Here is a 15489-nt window from a genome sequence, read left to right on the forward strand (position 1 = left end):
CCATGAGATCTAAGCTCTTTCCCAAAGTAAGGATGTATTTCTGGGTGAATATTTTTCTTGGAGACTATGACCAATGACATACTCTCTGACTCTACTGGCTAAGAGTTCAGTACTGTAGCTCCATGCTGTGTGGCCTGGGTGCATCTTTGTCAGTCTATATCTTCTTTCCACCATTCCTTATATTTTCTTCCTCTCCTTTACCCTTCCTTCCTACCTTATATTCCTTGGAGTACTAACACAGCAAAATGGGAACATTCACAGAACATTACCAAAGATTAGGATGATATCATCGCAAACACCTTAAAATAATAAAACATTCAATGTGATTTTTTTGGTACAAAAAATAAAATAAATATCCTCTGAATTTTCTCATAACTTTCACTAAAATGTTTTGCACATCTGTATCAACCACCACAGAACATTCCACAAAAGTTCTCATTATGTTTCCAGGTAATGTAATAACACAATGTACCAGTCATGTTTTAGAACATACTGCCGCAACAAAATGTAATAGCAATAGAAATGGTTCTCATACAACATTATGGGAGTGTTCTACTAATGTTGATGGAGATGTAATTAAAATCACCAGTGACAACACAGAGAGAAAATTCCCACAATGCTCTCCTAAAGTTATATTGTGATGTTATGACATGATCATTCCATTAATGTTCCCTAAACATTCTTCAGCGATCATGTCTGGATTCAATTAAATTGGTTCTGAGAAAACATTACTGGATCATTCCACTAACATGAATGGAGATGTCATCCAAGACAGCTACCCATGTACAGGATCTTAATTTGATCAATTTCTCACAGATGGAAAATAATAATGCAGCAACATGATATATGCATTTCTGTGTGGATTATGTTGAAGTAACAAAAGTGTATTACTAGAACAGGGGCAGGCAAAATGACAGGCCAAGGGCAGGCAGAGGTCAGTAATACAGATCAGAGTCCAAAAGGTACAAAACGACAGGCAGTCTCGGGGTCAGAGCAGGCAGAGATCAATAATCCAGGGTGGGATGACAAGATACAGAATGGCAGGCAGGCAGATATTGTAAAAACCGGGAAAAGTAGAAAACAGGAACTAGAAAAAGACAGGAGCAAGGGGAAAATGCTGGTAGGCTTGACAAACAAAATGAACTGGCAAAAGAGAAACAGAGAACACAGGTATAAATACACTGGGGATAATAGGGAAGTTAGGTGACACCTGGAGGGGGTGTAGACGAGCAGAAGGACAGGTGTAACAGATCAGTGTGTGACAGCACCCTCCCCTCTAGGGGTGCCACCAGGCGTCCTACCTGGGTGCAAAGCTGGTTGACCGGGGAGCTGGCATTGGAAATCAGCAATGAGGCCTGTGTCCAGGATGTCCCTAGCTGGGACCCAGCACCTCTCCTCCAGGACATAACCCTCCCAGTCAACCACGTACTGGAATTCCCTTTCCCGGGGTCCAACCTTCAGGAGACACCTCACTGTGTACGCCGGTTGGCCATCGATGAGACGGGGAGAGGGGCTCTGAGCAATTGGTTTGATCTTAGACCCATGAAAAGTGGGATGTATACGGAGGGTACGGGGCAATGGAACACGAACAGCAGAGGGGCTTATGATCTTGGAGATGGGGAAAAGTAAGATAAACCGTGGGGAAAGTTTACGGGACTCCACCCAGAGGGACAGATCTCGGATGGACAGCCATACCCTCTGCCCGAGATGATAGCGGGGAGCCGGGGTCCGGTGGCGGTCCGCTTGTCATCGATACTTGGAGAAGGACTTGAGAAGAGCCGACCGGCCACTCTTCCAGGTATGACGACAGCAGCGGACAAACATCTGGACCGAGGGTATGCAGACCTCGTCCTCTTTTTCAGGGAAGAGCGGGGCTGATAACCCAGGGAACACTCAAAGGGCAAGAGACCCGTGGCAGAGCAAGGAAGGTGTTGCGGGGATATTCCACCCACAATAGTTGATGGCTCTAGGTGGTGGGGTTGGCGGAGACTTGGCAGCGAAAAGCTGTCTCCAGGTCTTAGTTGGCTCGCTCCGACTGGCTGTTGGACAGGGGTGGAACCCACAGGACACGCTGGTCGACGACCCAAAGAGCGTGCAGAATGCCTTCTAGAACATTTACATTTACATTTAAGTCATTTAGCAGACGCTCTTATCCAGAGCGACTTACAAAGTGGAACCGGGACAAGAGCTGAGGACCCCGGTCGGAGACCATGTTCACTGGGAGTCCATGGATCCGGAAAAAATGCTGCACCATGAACTGGGCCGGTCCACTACTGTCAAGATGGCGGTGTTGCCATCAGAGGAGGGAGCCCCATGACAAAGTCCAGGGATATGTGAGACCAAGGACAGTCAGGAACAGGCAGAGGTTGAAGGTCACCAGCCGGAGATTGCTGGGGAGTCTTGTTCTGCGCACAGATCGTGCATGTGGCGACAAACGCAGAGACATTAGGAACCATAGTAGGCCACTAAAAGCATTGTCGGATGAAGATCAGGGTCCGACGGAAGCCCGGGTGGCAGGCAAGCTTGGTAGAGTGGGCCACTCCAAGACCGAGGAGCGGACAGCGTCAGGAACAAATATCCGGTTATCTATGACCCCCCTGGTGTTTGGCTGGGAACGCTGCACCTCACAAACCTGCTTCCCTATCCCCCAGCTGAGTCCTGTCTCCAGGCACAAGGTGGGAAGGATGGTCTTGGGTTCCAGGGGTGTAGATGCTGGGCTATAGCGGCGTGACAGCGCATCTGGCTTGACATTCTTGGATCCCGGTTGGTATGAGCAGGAGAAGTTGAACAGGGTGAAAAGCAGGGCCCACCTAGCTTGCCTGGAATTGAGACACTTGGTGGTGCGGAGATATTCCAGGTTCTTGTTTTCATTCCACACAATGAACGGATGTTCTGCCCCCTCCAGCCAGTGCCTCACTAGTTCTCAACTGGTAACTTCATTAACTTTATAAGGCTAGGGGGCAGTATTCAGAAGTTTGGATGACTGAGGTGCCTAAACTACCTGTTTCTCAGGCCCAGAAGCTAGAATATGCATATACATGGTAGTATTGGATAGAAAACACTCTAAAGTTTCTAAAACTGTTAAAAGAAAGTCAATGTCAGTGAGTATAACAGAGCTGATTTGGCAGGCAAAACCCAGAGGACAATATATCCAGGATTTTCTTTTAGGTCATTGGACTCTTCAATGCTTTTCTATGGGAAAGTCTAATAATTAGGACCCAGATTGCAGTTTCTATGGCTTCCACTAGGTGTCAACAGTCTTTAGAAACTGTTTCATGCTTGTTTTTTGAAAAATGAAGTATTCGTATTTTTTTGAACTATCCCTCAACTATCCCTTTTAGCGCGCCTGAATGAGTGCGCGCTCCTCGTTCTTTTTCTCCGGTATTGAACACAGTATATTCCGTCTTAAATTTGATCAATTATTTACATATTAGGGTACCTCCGGTTGGATTAGAAACGTTGTTTGAATTGTTTGGACGAAGGTTACAGGTAAGTGGGTGAGGCGCTGTCCTCAGATGATCAAATGCTATGCTTTCGCCTTAATAAAGCCAAATGTAAATCGGACAAAGTGGTTCGATTACCAATATTCTGTGCTAAAGAATGGTGCATAACACTTGTATTTCACTGGATGTTGTCGAGGTGGGACGCTAGCATCCCAATGATCCGAAAGAAGTTAAATATTACCTGCAAAACACCAGTCTCAATGTCAACAGCGAAGAGGCAACTCTGGGATGCTGGCCTTCTAGGCATATATCTTTATGTACATATTCTTTATCCTCTTATACTGTGTATAAGAAATTAGTTTTGGAATTGTTAGTTAGATTACTTGTTGGTTATTACTGCATTGTCGGAACTAGAAGCACAAGCATTTCGCTACACTCGCATTAACCTCTGCTAACCATGTGTATGTGACAAATAAAATTTGATTTGATTTAAATAATACATTTTCACAGAACCGCTGGTTGCAATTTCGATGAGGCTCTCTTGTTCAGATATCGGTAAGTGGACTGGAGGCAGGGCATGAAAGGGATAACGACTCCAGTTGTTTGTATTTGTGTCATCCGTTGCGGAACCAACTCACTCAGGTGCTTCGCTATATCACATTTGACATTGTCTGTAAGCTTCAGGTCATTTGCACACAATGATGGAAAGACCTGTGTGTTGTCCATGTTAATGCAGACAGAGAAGCGGTTCAACTTCTTAATCATAGCCTCAATTTTGTCCTGCACATTGAATATAGTTGCAGAGTGTCCTTGTAATCCTAGATTCAGATCATTCAGGCGAGCAAAAACACCACCCAGAGAGGCCAGTCGTTTGAGAAATTATGGTCGTAAAGAAAACTTTAAGCAGTTAAAAAAACGTGTCAATACTTTACCCCTTGATAACCAGCGCAGTTCTGTATGTTATAAAAGCGTTACATGGCCGCTGCCCATATCATTGCATAGTGCAGAAAATACACGAAAGTTGAAGGGTCGCGCTTTAACAAAGTTAGTGGATGTTGCAGTGTACCCAAGTGGCGTCAGGAGCAACTGCTTGCACGTGCGTTATCACTCCACTATGTCTCCCTGTCATGGATTTTGCAACATCAGTACAGATACCAAGATGAGCAGCAGCTATGTTTGGCTACATACAAACCATTACTGGAATTCTTGCAAGGTAGTAACAGTTAATGTGATTGGATGTTAATTATTATTATTTTTATTTTTTTCTCGTAAACTACGATAGATAAATGGCCAGTTCAATTTTTCTTACACCGTAGGTTTATGTAGTTTGACGTGAAGTGGTCAAATTAGCGCTGTTTTCAACCTTTAATCCCACAAAATGTGCATTAACTCAAATAGTGTTGTTTCCAGGCTAAAGGTATATTTGGCCACACCTGTGATCGCCGAGTTTGTCTTTGAAGTCTATGTCGTTTATGAAAAACAGCCATGTCAATTTGGTTATGAAATGTGCATTTGCCAAATACAATCAGTCTCCATCTGGTGGAACTTTCCTGAACAGCAGAAAAAAGACCGGGCCATGGGAGGCAACCTGAGGCCACCGGCCTATTTTAATAGCACCCGCGGAGGTCTAGTAAGGGACCATCCATTTTCCCTATAAAAATCCTCATCAATCATAAGGGAGCTGCCACATGCTTCCCTTATGTAGGTCAGGGTGATGAGCGAGTCGAGATCCGTCAGTAGGTCCGGGCTGCAAGCTCCTCCTTTACTTCCTCTGAAACTCCGTGCAGGAACATGTCGAACAACGCTCCGGGTTCCAGGCACTCTCAGCTACCAAAGTGCGGAAATCCACCGCATAGTTTGCCACACTGCGGGGGTCTTGCTGAAGATGGACTACCTCCCGGCACAAAGGAGCATCGAAAACCTTCTTCACCTCCGCCACGAACTCCTCCAGATTGAGGCATATGGCCGACTGTTGTTCCCATTCTACCGTAGCCCAGGCAAGAGCCCTCCTGGACATCAGCGTGATGAGGTATGCTATCTCAGAGCTGTCCGAGGGAAGGAGGAGGGCTGCTCGATGATGAGGGAACACTGAGCAAGTAACGCTCAACAGGTGCCCGAATCTCCATCGAAGCGTTCCGGGGGAGGAAAGTGGGGTTCCCCGGGAAACCGGGGAGGCGGTGCTGCTAACAGCCAGGTTACTGAGGGGCTGGGAAGTTACCATCGTGGTAGGCTGCCTAACAGACAACCCACGGAATTGCTCCAGCAATGTGTTCAACACTCGGTCATGGTGTTCGGGCAAGGTCTGGAACCCTTCCATAAGACCCGAAGCAGCTCCTACTGCCTTCCAATAGTGGTGTCTTGTGAGGAGATGGCGTTGCGGAGATGGTCCGAGTCTGCTGGGTCAGTCATGGCCAGTTTGTACTGCCAATGCTCAGCAGAAGTCGCAGATGCAGACAGTGTCGAAGTAACAACGGTGTATTACTAGAACAGGGGTAGGCAAAACAACAGGTCAAGGGCAGGGAGAGGTCAGTAATCCAGGTCAGAGTCCAAAAGGTACAGAACATCTCGGGGTCAGTGCAGGCAGAGGTCAATAATCCAGGGTGGTGTGACAAGGTATAGAACGGCAGGCAGGCTCAGGGTCAGGGCAGACAGAAATGGTCAAAACCAGTAAACCTAGAAAACAGGATCTAGAAAAAGACAGAAGCAAGGGGAAAAACGCTGGTAGGCTTGACAAACAAAATGAACTGGGAACAGACAAACAGAGAACACAAGTATAAATACACTGGGGATAATAGGGAAGATAGGCGAAACCTGGAGGCAGGTGGAGACAACACAAAGACAGGTGAAACAGATCAGGGTGTGACATGGCCATTTTTATGGGTTAATACATTTTTATTAGGGCAAATCAAGTCATAAATAAAATCAACCCAGAAATGCTAAAGTGGAAATGATCAACTTTAGAAGCAATTTTAAATTTAGAAGAGAATCCAAGTTTTCATTTCCTGTGACACATTTTATTTAACTATGCAAGTCAGTTAAGAACAAATTCTTATTTTCAAAGATGACCTTGGAACAGTGTGTTACCTGCCTGTTCAGGGGCAGAACAACAGATTTGTACCTTGGGGATATGAACTTGAAACCTTTTGCTTACTAGTCCAACACTCTAACCACTAGGCTACCCTGCCACCCCATTTTGCCTGCAACAGGATGGTCAAATGATGATCCTGTATAGGCCTAACAACCAATGATGAGTATTTATTAAAACAACAGGCCAGTAAACTGTGAATATTCCCAGAACATGATCTAACATTCCCACTGACTTCTGGTTATGGGTTGAGCTAACAGTAGGATAATAACGTCCCACAAAAATGTTTTTGATCAACACATTTAGTTTTCTAAGAAAATGTATGAAATTAAATAAAGTTCACTCAAATATTGTTCACAGCATTTATCAAAACTACCACAGAACATTCTCCTTAGGTTCTCATTAGGTTGACAGGGAATGTAATAACACAATGTTCCGTTAATGTTCTTAGAACATACTGCCGCAACAAAATGTGGGACCAATGGAAGTGGTTCTGATGAAACATGACATGAACATTCTGTTGATTCTCGATTGGATTCAGGTCTGGACTTTGACTTGGCCATTCTAACACCTGGATATGTTTATTTTTAAACCATTCCATTGTAGATTTTGCTTTATGTTTTGGATCATTGTCTTGTTGGAAGACAAATCTCCGTCCCAGTCTCAGGTCTTTTGCAGACTCCATCAGGTTTTCTTCCAGAATGGTCCTGTATTTGGCTCCATCCATCTTCCCATCAATTTTAACCATCTTCCCTGTCCCTGCTGAAGAAAAGCAGGCCCAAACCATGTTGCTGCCACCACCATGTTTGACAGTGGGTATGGTGTGTTCAGGGTGATGAGCTGTGGTGCTTTTACGCCAAACATAACGTGTTGCATTGTTACCACAGCTCTTTTGTCTTTGCCATAGTGGAGTTTGGAGTGTGACTGTTTGAGGTTGTGGACAGGTGTCTTTTATACTGATAACAAGTTCAAACAGGTGCCATTAATACAGGTAACGGGTGGAGGACAGAGGAGCCTCTTAAAGAAGAAGTTACAGGTCTGTGAGAGCCAGAAATCTTGCTTGTTTGTAGGTGACCAAATACTTATTTTCCACCATAATTTGCAAATGAATTCATTAAAAATCCTACAATGTGATTTTCTGGATTTTTTTCTCATTTTGTCTGTCATAGTTGAAGTGTACCTATGATGAAAATTACAGGCCTCTCTCATCTTTTTAAGTGGGAGAACTTGCACAATCGGTGGCTGACTAAATACTTTTTTGCCCCACTGTACATGTATCTTCTTTCAACGTCAAGCGTAAAATATTGTATAATCATGAGCACAAATGGACAGTTTTTGTGTTATGAGAACATTTGCTGCAACCAGAACCAATTTTGGTTTGCTGGGAAGTCTTTCTCTCAGCCTTTTCCTTGGTCCTCTTCTCTCCCATCCCCTTCTCTCTCTGACATGACAGTAGGAGCCCAGTCTTGGATGTTTAAGAGGAGTGAAAACTGGCAGAGACCAGTGGGCTTCCAACGGTGGAAGGGAGAAATCAACACCACTCACATTCCACTGGAGAGCTGACAGGATTGGTGTTGCGCAACAGTTGAGCACAATAATATCAAGCATTTATGTAGCACTTTTTAGTTTTTTTCCCTCATCAATCTACGCCCATAATGACAAAGCAAAAACAGGATTTTTGATTTTTTTTGTAAATCTACAAAAACAACAACTGAAAAAACACATACAGTAAGAATTCAGACCCTTTACTTTGTACTTGAAGCACATTTGGCAGTGATTACAGCCTTGAGTCTTCCTGGGTATGATGCTACAAGCTTGGCACACCTGTATTTGGGGAGTTTCTCCAATTCTCCTCTGCATATCCTCTCAAGCTCTGTCAGATTGGATTGGGAGCGTCGGTGCACAGCTATTTTCAGGTTTCTCCAGAGATGTACGATCGGGCCTCTGGCTGGGCCACTCAAGGCCATTGAGAAACTTGTCCCGAAGCCACTCCTGCATTGTCTTGGTTGTGTGCTTATAGTTGTTGTCCTGTTGGAAGGTGAACCTTCGCCCCAGTCTGAGGTCCTGAGCACTCTGGAGCAGGTTTTCATCAAGGATCTATCCATACTTTGCTCTGTTCATCTTTCCCTCAATCCTGACTAGTCTCCCAGTCTCTGCCACTGAAAAACAGCATGATCCTGCCACCGCCATACTTCATCGTAAGGATGGTGGAATGTTTCCTCCAGACGTGACGCTTGGCATTCATGCCAAAGGGTTCAATCTTGGTTTCATCAGACCAGAGAATATTTTACTGAGGAGTGGCTTCCGTCTGGCCACTCTACCATAAAGGCCTGATTGGTGGAGTGCTGCAGAGATGGTTGTCCTTCTGGAAGGTTCTCCCATCTTCACAGAGGAACTCTGGAGCTCTGTCAGTGACTGTCAGGTTCTTGATTTACCTCCCTGACCAATGCCTTTCTCCCCTGGTTGCTCAGTTTGGCTGGGAAGCCAGCTCTAGGAAGAGTGCTGGTGGTTCCAAACTTCTTCCTTTTAAGAATGATGGAGGCCACTGTATTTTTGGAGACCTTCAATGCTGCAGACATGTTTTGGTACCCTTCCCCAGATCTGTGCCTCGACACAATCTTGTCTCAGAGCTCACAGACAATTATTTCGAACTCATTTATTGGTTTTTGCTCTGACGTTCACTGTCAACTGTGGGACGTTATATCGACAGGTGTGTGCCTTTGCAAATCATGTCCAGTCAATTGAATTTACCACAGGTGGACTCCACTCAAGTTGTAGAAACAAGGATGATCAATGGAAACAGGATGCATCCAAGCTCAATTTAGAGTAATAGCAAAGGGTCTGAACACTTATGTAAATAAGGTATTTCTGTTTTTTATTTTTGAAACGTTTGCCAACATTTCTAAAAACCTGTTTTCAGTTTGTCATAATTGTGTTTAGATTGATGAAAAAAATGAACTTAATCCATTTTAGAATAAGGCTGTAAAGTAACAAAATCTCAATACTTTCTGAATGCACTGTATATGTGAATCGTAATAATGTAGCTAACCAGCTAGTTTAACAGAAAAAAGTACCTAAAACCAACGCTATCCAAGATAGATGTAAATTATTTGTTTACCTATGTAAATAAGGTACTTATGTTTTTTAATTTTTAATACATTTGCTAACATTTAACATAACATGGTAACATCATTTTTTTTTATCGCTTTGTCATTTTGGGGTACTGTGTGTAGATTGATGAGGAAAATATGTTTTTAATCCGTTGTTGAATAAGACTGTTACATTTTGGGGAAGAAATTCTGAATGCGCTGTATACAGTACGTGAATCGTAATAATGTAGCTAACCATATAGTATAACAGGAAAAAATGACCTGAAAACAATGTTATCCAAGGTAGATGTTATTCATTGGTAGTTTGCTAACAATTCTTCGCGGCTATCTAACAGTTGTAGCTCCCCAGTTAGACTTACTATGAGCTTACGACCTACGCACACTACAGTTTGTGTTGTAGGCAGGTAACCGTGCCAAAACTAACACAGTATGTATTTCTTAACATATCAAGATAAAATAAGATAAGAGATGAGATGAGGACAAGATAAAACCTAATCTACCTACCATTTGCACACACTGTATAAAGACTCTTTTTTCCTATTGTGTTATTGACTGTACGTTTGTTTATTCCATGTGTAACTCTGTGTCGTTGTTTGTGTCGCACTGCTTTCGTTTATCTTGGCCAGGTCGCAGTTGTAAATGATAACTTGTTCTCAACTAGCCTACCTGGTTAAATAAAGGTGAAATAAATAGAAACATTTTTTTTAATGTCGTAGTCAAGCAACATTCATATGAGATGTGAATAGGCAACATTTCATTCTGAAGTAGGAGTGCATTTTCTTTTGTTTCAGCTCAAATATTGGCCCCTATTGATTTCAAGAAAATGCACTCCGTGATCAGTTTCACATACTTTGATTTGGACTCATATTCTGACCCTCCCGGGCTCCAATCTGCGTGCTCGTTGCATGGTAGTATGCCTTTTGAGAAACAACCAATGTCTTTACTGACAGTGAACATGTAAAACATCTCACATGTAAACATTCTGTAAATATGGCAGTATTATTTTGTGCATCTGACCTGAGTAAAAATGACATTCATTTTTTTGTGTTAATCTGAGAGACCACTCAGACAAGCAGCTGTAAATGTTTATTCAAATGTTAATTACTTTCACAAAATAAAGCACAGAATAAAACAAATTGTCTTTAAAATTGTCTTTAAATGACATTGCTATTTTCCACAGTTGTAGAACACTTTGGCAAACACACACAGGAACCTGCATGAGGACAAAATGAGTTGGAACAATAGTGATACAGTTTAGCTCTAATTGAACCAAACTACCTAATAATCCCCTCCATATTGCCTAACTCTCACGCTCACATGCACATGAACACATAATCAAACGTGTTTTTTCTTGTTTACTGAGTATATTGTGTACAATTATAATTAATATACTTTAACTAATTGAACAAACTTTTTTACTTATATTTGTGGTGTGATTTTCATATGGGCCCTTTCGGGCTTCCAACCTCAGCTTCACACTGTTTTTACCAGTTCATTATCGGTACTGTTTTGTTTTATACTTATTTTCTTTCACTTATTCCGTCACCTCCCTATTTACAAATTAAGCACTGTCCATAAGTGACACATTGAAACAAGTATTATAAATATAACTCTTGTTGTTGGAGTCTTTTTGGAACATTTCATGGTATTTTCAGAGAAATTTCTTCAGACACAAATGCAAGTGCAGTATCCTGACCAACATTTTTCATATGTTAATATGGTTAGTGTACTTTCCCCTGCAGTTCACTATGTTTTAAAGGAATTTGTACATCCCACTCCTTCAAACAGTCTTTGTGTTATTTAGAAATTGAAATCTCTATGACCCTATGACCTAATCCCTACTGAGGGAGTGAGAGAAGTGAGTGCTGGAAAGCTGAGGAGTATCCGAACTGCGAAAACACTGGAACATTTCTCAATCAGTACATTCTTTGATGAATCCCCCTTCCCTACTCCTGTGCAATCCATGAGATCTAAGCTCTTTCCCAAAGTAAGAATGTATTTCTGGTTGAAGATGTGTCATTGAGACTTTGACCACTGACATACTCTCTGACTCTACTGACTAAGTGGTCAGTAGCTCCATGCTGTGTGGCCTGGGTGCATCTTTGTCAGTCTAACTTCTTTCCCCCATTCCTTTTTCCCCCCTTTCCATTTGGGTGGCAGGGTAGCCTAGTGGTTAGAGCATTGGGCTAGGTTGCAAGTTCAAATCTGTCATTCTGCCCCTGAACAAGGCAGTTCCTAGGCTGTCATTGAAAATAAGAATTTGTTCTTAACTGACTTGCCGAGTTAAATAAAGGTAAAATAAAAATTGCCCATCATTCCTACATTTTTTTCCTTGGAGTACTAACACAGCAAAATGGGAATATTCCCAGAACATTACCAATATTCCCATTAAGTTCTAGTTAGGGTGTATTCTAACATTAGGATGACAACAGCCCAAAAATATTAAAATAAAATAACATTTGTTCAGAATTTTTCAACCACTCAATTTCTCATTAGGTTTCCTGGTAATTTAATTTTACCTTTATTTAACTCGGCAAGTCAGTTAAGAACAAATTCTTATTTTCAATGACAGCCTAGGAAAAGTGGGTTAACTGCCTGTTCAGTGGCAGAAGAACAGATTTGTACCTTGTCAGCTCGGGGATTTGAACTTGCAACCTCTTGGTTACTAGTCCAACACTCTAACCACTAGACTACCCTGCCGCAATGTATCAGTCATGTTTTTAGAGCATACAGCCGCAACAAAATTGAATAGCAATAAAAATGGTTCTCAGAAATCATTATGGGAATGTTCTACTAGTGCTGATGGAGATGTAATTAAAAACACCCATAACAACACAGGGAATATTCCCACAAAGCTCTCCTGAAGTTATATTGTGATGTTATGACATGATTATTCCATTAAAGTTCCCTATACATTCTTCAGAGATCATGTCTGGATTCAATTAAATTGGTTCAGAGAAAACATTACTGGAACGTACCACTTACATGAATGGATATGTCATCCGAGGTACAGGATCTTAATTTGACCAATTTCTCACAGCAGGAAAACAATCCTACAGCAACATGAAATGTGAATTACTATGTGGGTTATAATTCATGGCCATATTATATGTGTTGATACATTTTTATTAGGGCAAATCAAGTCAGAAATGTTAAAGTGGAAATTCTGAACTTAAGAAGCATTTTAAAACCCTGAATAGAATACACATTTTCATTTCCTGCGATGCAGGAACATTTCTCCTGCAACAGCGTTGTCAAATTAAGATCCTGTATAGGCCTAACAACCAATGATGTGTATTGATAAAAACAAACAGCCCAGCACACCGGGAACATTCCCAGAACATAATCTAACATTCCCATTGAATTATAGTTAGGGTTTGAGCTCACAATAGGATGATAACGTCCCACAAATGTTGGTTTTTTGATGACCACATTTTCTTTCTAAGAAATTAAATAAAGTTCACAAAAATATTGTTCACAGCATTTGTAAAAACTACCACAGAACATTCTCCTAAGGTTCTCATTAGGTTGCCAGGTAATGTAATAACACAATGTTCCGTTAATGTTCTTAGAACATACTGCCGCAACAAAATGTGGGACCAATGAAAGTGGTTCTGATGAAACATGACATGAACGTTCTACTGATGTTGAAGGATATGTGGTTTAAAACACCCATAACAACAAGCAGGGAATATTCCTACAATGGTCACAAAGTTATAGTGTGACATTGTGACATGATGGTTTCAATAACGTTCCCTGAATATACTTCAGCAAAAGAATATTCTGCTCATGTTGATGGAGATATTACTACTAACAACTATAAGAACAGATGTACTGTAATGTAATTATATGAAGTTGTCAATCTTCTTACATCATATTTTATTAGGGTATTGTCACGTTCTGACCTTAGTTCCTTTGTTATGTCTTTGTTTTAGTTTGGTCAGGGCGTGAGTTGGGGTGGGTAGTCTATGAGGCAACATATACCAAGGACCCCAGCTTCTGCAGCCATCGTGAGGAGGATTCAGGAGGAGGAAGTTGGTGCCCCAACCGCCCGACACACAGAACCAACATCTCCAATATCAAAAGTAATTAAAGATACGGTCCCTTAAACATTTAGTTGTTTTCAGGGATTTTCTGAATGAATACAGATCTACAATATGACAAGACTGAAATGTAAATTAAAGGCACAATATGCAGATATAGCACTGCCATTGCATGGTTGATGAAACTCTACAATGTCTGCCTCATTTCAGTTTATGTGACAAAACACATCATTGTACCATCTAAACTGCTGGTAAATAGATTTTGAATAATAAAAAATTATATACTTTTTAGATGTTTGATGCTGATGTAAAATGACTCAAAAACTGAAACTTTAGGACGGGAAACATAGAAATAGTGTACATGGAACGGCTCTACCCCTTATCAGACTTGCTTTCAATGAGAATTAAAGATCTATAACTACTTTTCTATATTAATTTGTTTGGATCGCGTACAAAACTAGAAGTATTGTTCGTTTAAGATAACACTCAATTTTCTTTCTGGAGGGTTCTAACCATTTTGGTGGTAATTGAAGTGAGCTCACCGGGAGATAGTTTTCTAATTACATGTTCATGTAATTGCCCTAATCATTCACCTGTATATTTAAAAAATAATATATGTAACCTTTATTTAACGAGGCAAGTCATTTAAGAACAAATTATTATTTACAATGATGGCCTACCAAAAGGCAAAAGGCCTGCTGAGGGGACAGGGGATAAAAAATATGTAAATATAGGACAAAACACACATCACGACAAGAGAGACACCTCAACACAAAATAAAGAGAGACATAAGACAACAGCATACAATGGCAGCGACACATGACAACACAGCATGTTAACAACACAACACAACATGACAACAACATAGTAGCAACACAACATGGCAGCAGCACACCATGGCAGCAGCGCGAAACATGGTAGAAACATTATTGGGCACCGACAAGAGGACAAAGGGTTAAGAACAATACATTGTCAGTAAGAGTGTCTATGATTGAGTCTTTGAACGAAGGGATGGAGATAATACATTCCAGTTTGAGTGTTTGTTGCAGCTCGTTCCAGTCGCTTGCTGCAGTGAACTGAAAAGAGGAGCAACTTAAGGATATGTGTGCTTTGGGGACATTTACAGAATGTGACTGGCAGAATGGGTGTTGTACCTTGCCTTGCGAAATAATGGTGTTTTTCCTATTTTGTTGCATTGCAACAAATTAGTTAAATAAAGTCCACCTGTGTGCAATCTAAGTGTCACATTATCTCAGTATATATACACTTGTTCTGAAAGTCCCCAGATTCTGCAACACCACTAAGCAAGGGGCACCACCAAGCAATCAATACCATAAAGACCAAAGAGCTCTCCAAACAGGTCAGGGACAAAGTTGCGGAGAAGTGCAGATCAGGGTTGAGTTATAAAAACATATCAGAAACTTTGAACATCCCACGGAGCACCATTAAATCCTTTATTAAAGAAATGGAAGAATATGGCAACATAACAAACCTGCTAAGAGAAGGCCGCCCACCAAATCTCACAGATCAGACAATGAGGGCATTAACCAGAGAGGCATTAAAGAGACCAAAGATAACCCTGAAGGAGCTGCAAAGCTCTACAGCGGAGATTGCAGTTTCCGTCCATAGGACCACTTTAAGCATTACACTCCACAGAGCTGGGCTTTACAGAAGAGTGGGCAGAAAAAAAGCCATTGTTTAAAGAAAAAAATAAGCAAGCCTGTTTGGTGTTTGCCAAAAGGCATGTGGGAGACTCCCCAAACATATGGAATAGGTACTCTGGTCAGATGAGATTCAAATGTAGCTTT

Source organism: Oncorhynchus masou, chromosome 5, assembly GCF_036934945.1.
Source record: "Oncorhynchus masou masou isolate Uvic2021 chromosome 5, UVic_Omas_1.1, whole genome shotgun sequence".
Classification (NCBI taxonomy): domain Eukaryota; kingdom Metazoa; phylum Chordata; class Actinopteri; order Salmoniformes; family Salmonidae; genus Oncorhynchus; species Oncorhynchus masou.